This window comes from Scomber japonicus, chromosome 3 (assembly GCF_027409825.1).
Source record: "Scomber japonicus isolate fScoJap1 chromosome 3, fScoJap1.pri, whole genome shotgun sequence".
NCBI classification, from domain to species: Eukaryota; Metazoa; Chordata; class Actinopteri; order Scombriformes; family Scombridae; genus Scomber; species Scomber japonicus.
Genome location: NC_070580.1, coordinates 15600911 through 15614766, shown reverse-complemented (window position 1 = coordinate 15614766; position 13856 = coordinate 15600911).

Sequence of the window (13856 nt, the reverse complement as noted above, 5' to 3'; positions counted from 1 at the left end):
CATTGTTTATTTTTGAGGATCAATATTTCCACGGTGGCGTTCTGTTTCGACGTACCTTTTCTAAGGATGCTGTTTTTATTTTTGTATTGTAATTTGTTTGATTTACTCTGGTTGTTCACACCATTCCAAATGAGTATTGGCAAAAAAAAAAAAAAAAAGAAAGCGCAGTATTGTCCCAACTTGTAATACCCAATCCCCGACTCCTGCCCTTCTCCCTTTCAGTCCCAAGTGTAGCAGGCAAGAAATTTGGAAATAGCACTTAAAGTTGCCATTATCCAGACATATTATTTAACAGCTGAATTCTTTTTGTTTAATTCTCTTACATTCACTTGTTTTTGGTTGTTTATTTAGTTGAGAAATAACAGTAATGCTTTAAAAAATATATATATATTATTACTGCAGTCAGAGAATACCTCATCCCACAAAGGTTCTGCCTGAAACTGTGTCCAAATTGATAAAGAAATAAGGGGGGATTCTTTCTGTGGGACACCAAATGTGGCAACTCTGCTCGGCTTCGATTCAAAGCTCTATGGTTGTAATAGTTACTGTGTAGAAGCTATCTGCAATTCACTGTGTGAGTTTGTGTTAAAGGAATAGCACGTGAGATTTATTTTTTGTTTGTTTTTCCGTAAGCATAAAAAGCATTACTTTTCTCTACAGTGCCATACCAAATTTAACATTTACTTTAATCTATTATCTGCTTATTCCCGTTTTTATTTTTGTTACAGGTAACCAAAGAAATATGTAGAAAACCAAAAACCCTGTAGTTTATTTTGCCCTTGTTTAAGTTCCCTTTTTTCTTCTTAAAGAACTGGCCAAAAGACAACAAACCAGGAGTTTGAATTCTTACTATTGTATTCATATAAGTATTGTTTTAAAATTATACATGAACTTACAGTGCTGACCATTCCGAAAACCAAAGTGTGTAAAGCAAACTAGAATTTGGAGACATCAAAGCTTTTACATGAAAAGCAGTTATGAATTACTCACATTAGGTATAAGGCCAAAAACTAGTCATAAAAAACCTCGCACAGTTCCTCCCAAAAACAAAAGAGAAAAGAAAAAAGCACTTAGAGGTGAAACCCTGTCTCTCCCAAACTCAGGCTAAACTGTGTTACAAACACAATCCCAGGACTGGCCCTACTACTGTATGAGCAGGCCTAAAATAAGGCAGTCATGAGGCATTTTGAACACAACCTGAGATGCCAACAAAAAGAGATTTTAAATACAGAAAGAAAATATTTGGCTCTGTCGAAACACCTGGCTTTACAGGATACTTTTCTAGGAAAAATGCTCTTTAAACACAAACATGACCTCTTGATCTGTATCTTAGCAGGAAGAGGAAACGTACTGTAATGTGGTTACAAAAGTCACATCTTTTGGACATGGAGGAGTTATTCCAAATGTATGTATCTTATGAATATTACAACAAAGAGGGAACAAGTAAAACGAATGAAAATATACCAATGTAAGAGGAAAACAACCAAGGGACATCATGGAATTAAAAGTTGGGTTCATATTTTCATACTTTTTTGTCAAACTATCTCTTGCACTTCAGACAATTTTCTTGTTTAATGAAAGAACCTTTCTGATGACTTTGTGTTCAAACAGGACTGTTTCCTGTCACATTAGAGACTGATTTCTAACCAAGTACAAAGTGGCAGACAGACATCTTGAAACGAGATAAAAACCAAAAATAACACTACCTCCTTTTAAAACGGTTCAATACATAGCCAATGGGAGACTGAAATGTTTTTTTTTCTCCATTCTTCCTCGATAATAATAATGAATGCCAAAATTGTTGTTTCACTTACTGTATGACTGACAAAAAAAACTATTTGGTGATCCGAACTCCCTAACGCATCTGCTTGAGCCCAAAAACACAGAGACGTTTCACTTTCCATGGAATTTAAAAAGACTACCTCTCCTTAAACCACATCTAAAGCACTCTCTATGTCTCAAAGTGTGTTGTGAAGTGCTCGCTATATATAAAAAAAAGTTTTCTAACAGCTGTGTAAAACTGACCATATTCCTGCACCTGATCAACACTGAGCTATGTGAAGAGCCTCTCGACTGTGTGCTTTGATTGTATGTGTGCATATTCATGATCGGGCTCTGCTCTCAGCCAATGAGAAACTGGTCCTTGATGGCTGTGTGATGTTACAGGGAGCTGGTTGTCAGGGGTTGTAATGATGGGCAGAAAATATCAGTGCTATCAGGACACACAAGCACATACAGATACACACACAGGGGTATTACAGAAGCATAGAAGCAGGGCTATGGGTTAGTGCAAACAAAGGCTGTGACCATTCAAATATCCAAAGACCCGCATAGAGCAGCACCCCTTCACCAAAACATTCACAGAGACGCTGAGAGGACTAACACACACTTAATGAAACTCATCACTACTACTATCCAAACCAAGAGGAACTGCTGCATACAGTACATAGATGATCTCTGACTTGTGCTTTAAGGTACACCTGTAAACAAAGCTGTTTTATAAAGATGTAGATTGTTCACAGGTCGCCATGTAACACTTCTGTTCTTTTTCCAGCTTGGCATAACATGATGTATTCTTGTATATTAATGCTTGACTTATCTCTCCAGGGCATTCTTTCCCATTTTTGTCCTTTGATTTTCTCTTCTTTTTCTGGGCTCTTTTTTTCTGCACCTGTTTAGCTATTGTAAAGCTTTCAGCTCTGATTCCTATACTGTACTGCTAATGCTGAAGTATATGTATTTATCATATTAAGTGCTGCAGGTATCTTGGTTTAATAGTTTTGTTTTTGTTTGTTTCCATTTTTTCAGTTCTTCATAAAACGTCTGGGACGCTGATTTTTTAAGTGTATTATCTCGAGAAAAAAAAATTAAAAGAATTAAAGTTAGATCAGTGGTTTAGGTAACACCTGTTTGTATATTTATCTTAGCTAGGTCTATTTTGATACTTTTTTGTCTCTGTACTGCATTTATGCATTTTTAAGGAAAGAAAAAAAACAAATGGAAAACAAACTAAAAAGTTACTTCATTATGTATTGATACCTCAGAAGGACTTTTTTCTCAAAGACAGGACCAAAACCTCCGAAAAGAAGAAGAGAAAAAAATGTAAGAATATGTAGCCCCTCTCTTGCTTTAAAAAATGCAGAGCTCTAGAAAGGTATTGCTGTTGGTCCTTTCAGGTGCCAATATTGTGTCCCAGCTCCCTGTGACCTCTCCCTCTGACCCCTAACCCCTGTCATTCCTGTGCTGAACTTCGACCCGCAGAGCTGTCAATCATCTGCAGGCGCCATGGGGGTGTCACTGAGTCACACACCTGGCTGATGGTGACCAGTCACAAACCCCATCTCCCAGTCCCACAGAAGCAGATCAAAGACTGACTCTGTTGCATTTTTGATACTCCTCCTGTCATGTAGTCTCAATACCAAATTGTGGAATGGCTCTCAGAGATGCAGCTCATCCTCTGACTACCAAAGGCATTGCAAGCAAACATTGCTTAGTCCAAACTCCTGAACTGTAACCAAACTGTAACCAAACCAATGCCACAACCTTAACCAAACAAAAACCAAGCTACTTCCAAAACTCTCCATCGACTTCATTTATCACCTTTGCTGATAGCTGTTATCTGTCATTCGAAATTCAACTAATGGTGTTGAAAAACCAGCCTGTATCTTATTGGTTGGTGACTGACTCAATGGGCAAAGGGAACCCAAATCCTGGAGTGTGATTGGACAGTTCTGAGGTGTCATGTGAGGGGGGAAGGGACTCTCAAAGTGGAGCATTGCCTGACGGTATTATATTGAGTAGACAGCCAGAATCCGATGGAACTACCACTTCAGCTCTCCTCTGGTTAAACCTTAGGAATGTGTGTACATTTTCAGCAGTGACTCTCTGTATTGTTTCTTAGTTTCAGTTTACCTGTTTACCTCTCTTTATCCTTTGTTTTTGTTTGTTTTGTTTTTTTTTTGTTCTGTTTCTTGATATTTGAAAGTGTGACCCGAGTAAGAGGCGGGAACAGGGACTGGGTGGTGGCTTTAGACAGACAGTGGAGCCCAGCCCTCTGACCCTCCACCCCCGGGTAGCCATGTAATGCCAGTCACTGCCCTTTCCTTCATGCTGTATAAAAACACACACATATATCTGTGTATTTGTAACCTGAATCTTCTTGTGTCTGTCCATGCAGACAATAAAAAACTGTACAGTAGGTCTAGTTGCATGTAATCTGTACTAATTATTGACAATGGCATTATAAAATGCAATAAAATACTTATTACACTGTCCGACACTGTGTCCTTGTTTCTTCTGCAGTACTTTCTAAAAGGCAAACGTACACAAAAAAACACTTGAAACTAGTAACCACTTCACAATTAGTCCTTTTTACAGTGCAGTGCCTGAGAAGGAATTTGTCTGAACTTCTACAAGTATCTTGAAATATTAAGTCAAGTATACAAGTTTAACCTCTTCTAACTCTCTAAATGAAGCTATAATTGTGAAATATATTTGTTATATTTATATGATATCACATCACATTAACTCCTGTATAATATAATGCAATAGCCCTGCAACAAAACCCAGATCAAAGTTTATCATTTGTTGAGACTATATCAACTATATATGTCATTTGAAATCTCTAAAGTTTTTTGAGTTTGTAAAGTTGTTGCTTTGGATTATATTTAATGTACATGTTTCCATCTTCATGTGTCCACACACTGTAAATTTGCTATGAAATATTAAGACAACATATCTCACACAAACACAGATACAGGAAATACACAGTACTAAATGCAGGAACTGTGACATTTTCCATTTCGATCAGATTACTTGTCGTATAAATACTCTACTCCTGCAGTCACATCGATGTTGGCTAAATGTTTTTGGAGCATTGAACACATTTCCTATTAGTATTCTTTTGAGTCATACTCCACAAAAACAAAAAATGGACTAAAATAAATGTTTCCACTAACAGTGACACAATGTGCTTTATCAAGTGTCCATGTTAAAATCATATTCACCTGACAGCCTGTAGCTGACACAAAAATAGCATATTTCACATCAAAATCCAAAAAAAAAAAAAAAAAAAAAAAAAAGATGTATGTAATGTTTGCCACTGCCAGCACAGGGTTTATCATTATTATTATTATTATTATCATTATTCCTTTAAAGGCAGTGTTGTGTGAATACTCGCTGATCTTTTGCAAATAGCACTTTTAAAAGCTATGGCCCTGAGCTCTTCATACCAAAACATTACTTCTTTTAGATTACAACACTGATATAGAAAAAATCATTCTGCAATAACCTCAAATCATTCTTTTATTGCTATCACTGTATATTAGTTTAGTCAATCCAAGCAGACATAAAAACCTCATTAGATGACAGCTAATGCTGCTCAGCTGGTTATATTTCTCCAAGTTACTGTAGAAGTTCAGACTGTCTCACTCATGCAGGCCCACAGAGGTCAGCATCTGTTGTGATACAGAGAGTGGCCACTAGGAGGAGTAAACAAACCGGACAACACAAGCAACATCTCATAAACACAAACCCAGCAACAAACACCACTGACATGGTCCAACCAACAGGGTGGGCCAGAGAGTGCAGAACTGAAAAAAGCACAGAATGAACTACCCGGACTGTATGTGATGGACTGAGTGTAATATTGATACAAGTGGCTGAAATCTATTAAGGTTGATGCACAGTAGCTGTTTATGGTAAAAGAAAAACAACTAGTTTTATGACCTTTGTGGGCCTACTTTTTTCACCCACCTGTTTCCATTTCTCCTTCTCCTTCTTTATCTGTCTTCCACTCCCTTTACAGGTTTGGCACATGCCCTACAGCTTATCTTTAAACCTCAGTGCTGCAGTGCATCGTGGATGTGTTGCCACGGGGAGAAAAAATGGAAAATGGCTGCATGTCTGTTGGAAAGTTGAAACTTTGTTTAATCTTGTGCTTTTAGCAAACTTCTGTTAGTCAGCTGGGAGGAAATTCACTTTTGATGCTTAAATCCCAGTGACATTTGGTCTTGGGAGAGACCCCATCCTAAGCCTGTTACAGACACACGAGCACACATGCATGCTCGCACGTATGCACACACACATGCACGCACATCTTGAATACTAAGCAGAAATCTAATAACATATACTTGTACAAGGTGAGCCAGGGTGCAGAGCAACACACAAAGAGGTTATTCTTGGCACACTGCAGTAGTGTTTGGCATAAACTTGATTCTGAAGCTCTGAATATTTCTTAATTCTCATCTGGACAGAGTAAGCATTAGGAGCATGCATAGGAGTGTGTGTCAATACGTTCGTAGTCCTGTCTGTGTATGTGGAGAAAGATTTGTAAACATGCTTATATCTGCTTACCTGTGCATGTATGTGAACTTGCAAAGCCAAAACAATATGTATGTGTGTGTCTGTGTGTGATTGAGTGTGTAGATGGGTGTGGAGGGCAGTTAGTTCCAGCAGCATGGAGAGCACTGAGGTCCAGGCAGACCCTGTGAGTCACAAAATAAATGTACTGAGAGCCATGCTGACATCTCTCTCCGTCTCTCGCCCCATTCACTCACTCTGTCATCCTACCTCTCTCCTCTTCCCCTCCATGTCTGTGGCTGAAGGAGTGGGCTCTCCTCCAAACAGTATATTGACTCACTAAATACAACACAACATACTGTGTATCTGCTGCTGCATGCATCCACATGGATCTGCTTACTCTGTTTAATGAGCTGAGACTCTTACTCTCTCTCTCTCTTTCACACACACTCAATCAATCTCTTCTGTCTGTAGAAGAATTAAAGCTGGAGATTTTCTGTTCTATCTACATCCAAGTAAATCCCGGAGCTGCAGGATGCACACAGTTTGACCTAATTCACTGTGGGCCCACTGTACATTCCACCTATTAAACAAATGATAACAGCAATATGAACAATGCCAAGTTAAATTAAAATTATTTTAAGACACTGTTGAGGAGGTAAAATAACAGTATCACATTGTTTTAAAATCTTGTACATTTATTCATTATAATATTAATATTCAACACCCACTTCGTACATCCAATGAAGGAAATGAATCTAGATTTCTTTTTATCAAGAATAAGAATTGATAACATGCACCGTCTGACCATCATACAGTAGGCACAGTTTGCCTCCACTGAAGCATAATTATGGGAAAGATAGGAATTAATTAAGTTGATTCAATATGGACTGATAACCAATAACCAAGATCAATGTTTGAATCTGCAAATTGCTTGTTTTCACTGACCAAAAGAGAAAAAAATGGCAAGCTGGAAAGTGTGAATGTTGTGCATTGAAACTTGTTAAATTTCTTACATTATTTACTGATAATTAAAATTGTCATTCATTTCAGTTTATGACAATTGACTAATTAGTTTGTGGCCTAATTGTTTTGACACTAGTAGCATCAATGAACTGTAAATAAACAATATTTTCAGAATATATAATTTCAATCACTTTATCATCATGTTTGATATCAAGAACTGCAACATTGGCAAAAATCTGCTTGTGTTTAAACCTTTTTGAAATACATTCAATATGATCAACCATCAATGATTAAACTTTTGCTCTTTTGCACAAGGAATAGTAGTGAGTACAACGACTTGAATTAAAAGAAATTATAAAACAGCATTTTCCTGAAATGCAGCTAAGTATAGTCATGTTTTTTCTGTTGGTCAATTTACAGTCATTTCACAAATAAAGAGCAGACACATACAGTAACACAAGAGCTTTACAATAGTTCCCCAAGTCTAAATTCGAATAATGATGGAAAGTAACTAACTAGTTACTAAGTAACTAACCCAAACCATAACCCTAATCCTAACCCTAACCCTTGTCAATGAAAAATTCGAGGTACTTGTTCTTTACATTACAACTTCCATTGTATGCTACTTTATACTGAGTCTGTACCTTTATTCCACTAAATTTATCTGACAGCTATAATTACTAGTTACTCTCAAGATAGAGTATTTACATACAAAACATATGATTTTTTTTACAAAATATGATGTATTATTATACATTAAAATATTTAACAGTTCTGCATATGAGGCAATTAAAATGAGCTATATCTTAATTAGCTGTGCCATTCAAATGTTGCTTTCATCTTAATATGCCAGTAATCATTGTCAAGTCCTCCACTTGTTCACCTTCCAAAGGACACAAGGACAACTCCATCACTTTTATTTCCTTTTGCTTTTGTCAGTTGATTTGTCTTTTCAATGAATTAGGTTGTAAACCTTTAAAGACAGAAACAAAAAGTTAACATTTTAATCCAACATTTCAATTAAACAACTTTAATGAATTTTAAATAAATCTAAACATTTAATTAAACATTTTAATGAATTTTAAATTAATTTAAAAATGTAATTAAACATTCTAGTGAATTTTAAATGTTTCAAACTCAAAATGAAATATTATTTTAACACAAACTCAACTTTGGAGCTTCTTCTCTCTGAAGATTGTTTGTGTGAATGACGGAGCACCTCCATCTCTTCACAGGTGCTCCAAATCAGTAACAATCAGATGACAAGCAGCCAGTTTGCTGCTGCTGGTGCACTCTGGGAAGTGTAGTTCCCAGAGTGAGACTCATTTCTGAGATTCAGCTCAACAATCATCATACGATGGTTCTTAAAATACATCTTCTGATGCATCTGAACACAATATCAGTGATGTAACCTAGGGTTATCAGGTGTTTTGGGTCTTTCAACATCAGACACCGTCACCCAGGCAACCCAGCCCCGGGTTGATCATGTCACGGCTTGTGTTCAGGAAGCATTCGCTTTAATATTTAAAGTTTTATGCTACCGTAACCATTGTAAATGCAGGGTTTTACTTGTTATAGAGTAATTCTACAATGTTGCTTCTTCTTCTTCTTTTCTAAAAAATATGAGTACTTCTTTCACCACTGAAGTAAAAAGGGTAGACTACTCAACATGATATTGAGGCCATGGGATATTACAGCATTTAAGAACCATCAGAAATGTGCAACTTACACAAATACTGGATTGTTGTCTTGGCTTTTAAATACGAGGCCTCCAATTGTTAGTGTCTCACAGATATACTTTTCTTCTCAAGAACCCTCCCCTGAGAAGCAATGAGTCTTATGAGAAAGCGGATGAAAGTCCACCACTTCATGTGTGGTAGAGAGAGAGAGGGAGAGGGGCAGAGAGAGAGAGAGAGAGAGAGAGAGAGAGAGAGAGAGAGAGAGAGAGAGAGAGAGGGGGGGGGGGGGGACAGAGAGAGAGAGACAGACAGAGAGGGAGGGAGAGAGAGAGAGGGAGAGAGAGAGAGAGAGGGAGAGAGAGGGAGGGAGAGAGAGAGAGAGAGAGAGAGAGAGAGGGAGAGAGACAGAGGGAGAGAAAGAGAGGGAGACAGAGAGAGAGAGACAGACAGAGAGGGAGGGAGAGAGAGAGAGGGAGAGAGAGGGAGGGAGAGAGAGAGAGAGAGAGAGAGAGAGAGAGAGAGAGAGAGAGAGAGAGAGAGAGGGCCCCAGCTACAGAACAAAAGCATCTTTGTGAGTGATTGGAACCACATTTTCAACCTCTTCTCTCTCTCTCTCTCTCTCTCTCTCTCTCCTTCTCTCTCTTCTCCCTCGATCACTCTCACAGTCAGACCAGACTGTTCAAAACCACTGAAACAATCCACGTCAAAAGTTTAGAATAATACTCTGAGACAGTCTCAGCAGATACTCTCTGCGTGAGCGTGTGTCTCCAGTTTCACTTCTCTGTGAACACACAAACACTCACTGTACTCACATACACTCTGTCTGGACTCTCTCCCTCTTCCAGTCTCTACATTTCTTCACGTCTGCCCCTCCCTGCCTGCTGTCTGCTCATCTGATGCCGGCCTTGATCTGGATGTGGCATCTCATGGAGTCTGGTCATAGGTACTCGAGCAGTGGAGCAGCTCTCACTTCAGTGCTCAGGTGATGGCTAACATTGGCCAGAGGAGGCAACCTGTTCTTTCTCTGCCGGCTCTCAGCGGAGTGGAAAGGCTCTAAAGCCTCAGAGGCCTAAGGAGCAGGTCTGTGAGAAAGGGAGAATTGCTTTAAACATACTGATCCTAGCATAACTGCCTTTGTGAGGAAAACTTGCCCTTGGTAGTGTATGTATTGGAACTTGTCTTCATGCCTTGGTACAGTACTTCAGTGCAGCCTCTCAGCTAGAGTTGTAACTGTAAAAAAAAAAAGACACAATGTGATATAGTGTGGACACATTTATGCAATATTTACAGCTGTCATTGTCACACCAAAAAAGTACAAACAAACACATTTTATGTAATGTTGGTCTACCCTTCCTAAATAAACATCCTTGTGGCATTATTTCACTTCATTGTATAAAGGCTGGCTGATACTGACTTGCAAGGTACAAGATAGTAAGGACTCAAAGTCACAATGCACAGTGAGAGACTAAAAATGATTTATTCACGTTCACTTAAACAAATTGTTTTTTGTGAAATACAGTTATCTGCCTTCTTGCCAAGAGTTGGATGAGAAAATCGACACTACTCTCATGTCTGTATGGTAAATATAAAAATACATAAAGTCAGCAGCTGGTTAGCTTAGCGTGGCATAAAGGCTGACAACAATAGCTTCGTCCAAATGCCTACTAGCCAAAAATAATACACCAGAGAATTTCCTGTTATGATGGCAAAATTGTCATTTTTACATAACAGTCTGTTCAGGTTAAACAAACATAGATATAATATGTTGATTAATAAGCTTTAGGTAGATTTTGATGAGTTTTGAAAGTCTGGCTAGCTGTTTCCAAGATTTATGCTAATCTAAACGAACTAATTGTGGGCTCCAGTTTCATATTTAGTGTCCGAATGTGAGAGTGATTTCAATGTGTGACTCTTCCTTTAAGGAACAGTTATTGTTGAGGACCGTGGACATGCATAATCGGCTGTTTTGTTCCTGTGCACACACTAAAACCCTTACTGTAAGTGTTGTGTCAGCAGCAGCTCTGTTTCATAATTGGAAGCTGATTTGATAGCACTGTTGGAGGTGAGGAATGTGGAAGGACGCTGCCATATTTGTCTGCTTGGTGCACTAGACCTTGGACAGTCCAAATGTCCCTGTTCACCTATTTGCTAAGCAGCCAGAACCAGAACAAAGGCAACCTGCACATCTACAAGCATGTGTGTAGCACTCACCACCTACTCTGTGACAAATGTGTTTAAAATACCATTAAATAAGCATAAAATAAGATTTGACTGAATTACCATTGAGTACTTGTGAATCACCAGCATTAAAATAATTATGTAAATAGAAAGCAACAGAAATGAAAGCTATCACACCTAACTGAAGAGAGCCTGGTGGGTGTGGTGAATGCTGCTGTGTGGGATGTGAGTCATGAACGGAAGTAAGAGGATAAAGAGCATAAGCTTTTCAGGAAACTGATGACAAGAAAATTTATCCTCTCTCATTGCTCATGGTGGAATAGATGGGTGGGGTGGGGGGTGGGGGGGGGGGGGTGAGTCTTATACAAACATTCAAGACTTTAATGGAGCCAGAGTGTAAAGTCAACAATCTTTAGAGTTCTTTTGAAGTTTGCATTTGGTTTATTGATGTGACTTCTCTGTTTTCATTACACCATGATTGCACAGTATCATTTCTGGCTATGAAATGATATGAGGTGAAAGACGAGCATTTCCTCATTAACACCTTTAAAGTGTTGTGATCCTGTGAATGAACTGAAATGAAGCCTGAATTTGAATTGAATATAAATTGAGAGTGCTTTGTCCAATCCTGTTTAAAAAAATCCCCTGCAGTGCATGACAAATTGTTAAGTTATGCATGTAAAGCAGCAAAGGAGCAACTGTTTGCTATGTGTTAATATGAATTAGCTCCAAGAGACTTGAAATGCTGCTCGTGGTTGTTAATGTATTTGGTCATTTTGATTAAAACCCTCCATTGGTGGAATTCATTTTCTGGGTAGTGTCTCTCTACAGTCAATTTCAATTCATGTGTAACAAAAATATTCAGTTCATAAAGTGAGTCTGGTCAGATTACTGTCCTCAGTAAAACACAGCATGCCTGGATTCCTTTGACAAACTGAAAAACAAACAAAAGATTCCTGCTGGAGCTGGACCTAATGCTACCATTGCCCACACAAACTCTGACCCTCGTGCTCAGACGGATTCTGAGCCCCCACAGAGCACGAATCCTACAAACGCTTCAGTGTCAAAGCCTCAGTGGTTCAGATGAGTGATTGTGCACACAAATTGAAAAGGAGGTTATCAAGTTGTTAGTAAAAATGAAGCCTGTCTCAAAAGCCTCAGAAGATTTGCTGCTGTGAATTACCCCGCGCCCCTGCCACGCCTTCAAACATCAATCACAGAAAATCATCAGCTGTAACCTCCAGATGTCAACATGAGCAGACAAGGCCTGCAGTATTTTTCTGTATCATGTGTGACCCAAGATTTTTTTTTCTTCATATTTGGGTCATTTCTTTTATTTCTGGTGTAAGCCTAAACTGAACACAACCAACATTTCAACAAACTATGTTGTTTAGTAAAACAATTCTCAGTGTTGCCCTCAACAACGCTGGAGCTCAGTTGTGCTTTATTGGCAAGTTATTACTAAAGATTTTGTTTTGTTGTTGTTTTTTTTTTTTGGTGGACAGACTTGCCTTCAGGATCATTTTGTTGGATTCTTGTCATGAAACACTCCTTGTGTTCTAAGTAAAGTAAACCTCATAACATGGAGCATTTTTCCATTTGATATTTATCCTATCCTTTAGTCTCCTTATCTGTTTCAAAACATTTATCATCAATGGGGGAAAACTAGTTGAGAAATTAGTGAGTGAAGAAGGCTGTCAAAGGTCAATATATTTACCATGTAAGTAGCATTAAATCACTGGTTTGACAGCTACTAACAGATTTACACAGGTTTCCCTTTATGAATCACTCCACAGTTGTCTCTTGTAAATCCTTATTGAATGAGTGTAAATGCAGATGCATATAACATATGTTATCTAGCCTCTGTGGTTCATTTGTATTTTAGCTCAACATGATTTGCATGTTTGTGAAGCAGATTATCCACTACCGACGGCAGTTACGACACATTCATCATGCATTGATGAAATCAAAGAGAAAGAAAAATAACTTTTTGGTCTCAATTTTCAGTCTAATTACAGAGTGCAAAATTACATTTCAGTGTTATTTGTTTAGTCAGTAAAAATCCTCACTTACTGATCATATGGTGATGATAATTATTAACTACATTATAAAAACACATGTTGTTGTCAGTTAATATGTGCAAAGTTCAAGTTTCACTATTTCACTATTTTTGACATGGAACTGTTGCTGAATTTTTAAAAAATCAGCTTATGTCAACATACATGTGCTGTTTTTATAAGGTGGGAGCACAGTAGTGTTGCTGATGAATCATGACTCATCAGTGCCCAAAGCCATTGCAGTTGGTCCCATGCACGCCGGAGTGAGTGAGGAAAATTCCCACAACAAATCACAACCTAATAAATCTACCAAAGCTGACCCTACATGAGAAAAAGTCAAGTTTGGTTGATTCTTGTCACGCCAGAGCACAATACATCTGGCATCATCACAAACAAAAGAAACTGCTTTGCAAATGTAAACAACATTTTACTGAATGATATACACTATAACTACATGTGGTTCTTCAAACATAAAGATTGTAGTTTGTTGAGGTTCTAATCAATTAAATGATTAATTTAAAAACATCTGGCTAATTAAAAGCAAATATTTTCATGTGTAGCTATAACACACCTAAAGGATACAAATACTGAACAGCAACAATGACTCCATATAGAAGGAAATATGGTATGTTAATTTGCTATACTAGATTAAATTACAGACACCATATCTTAAATA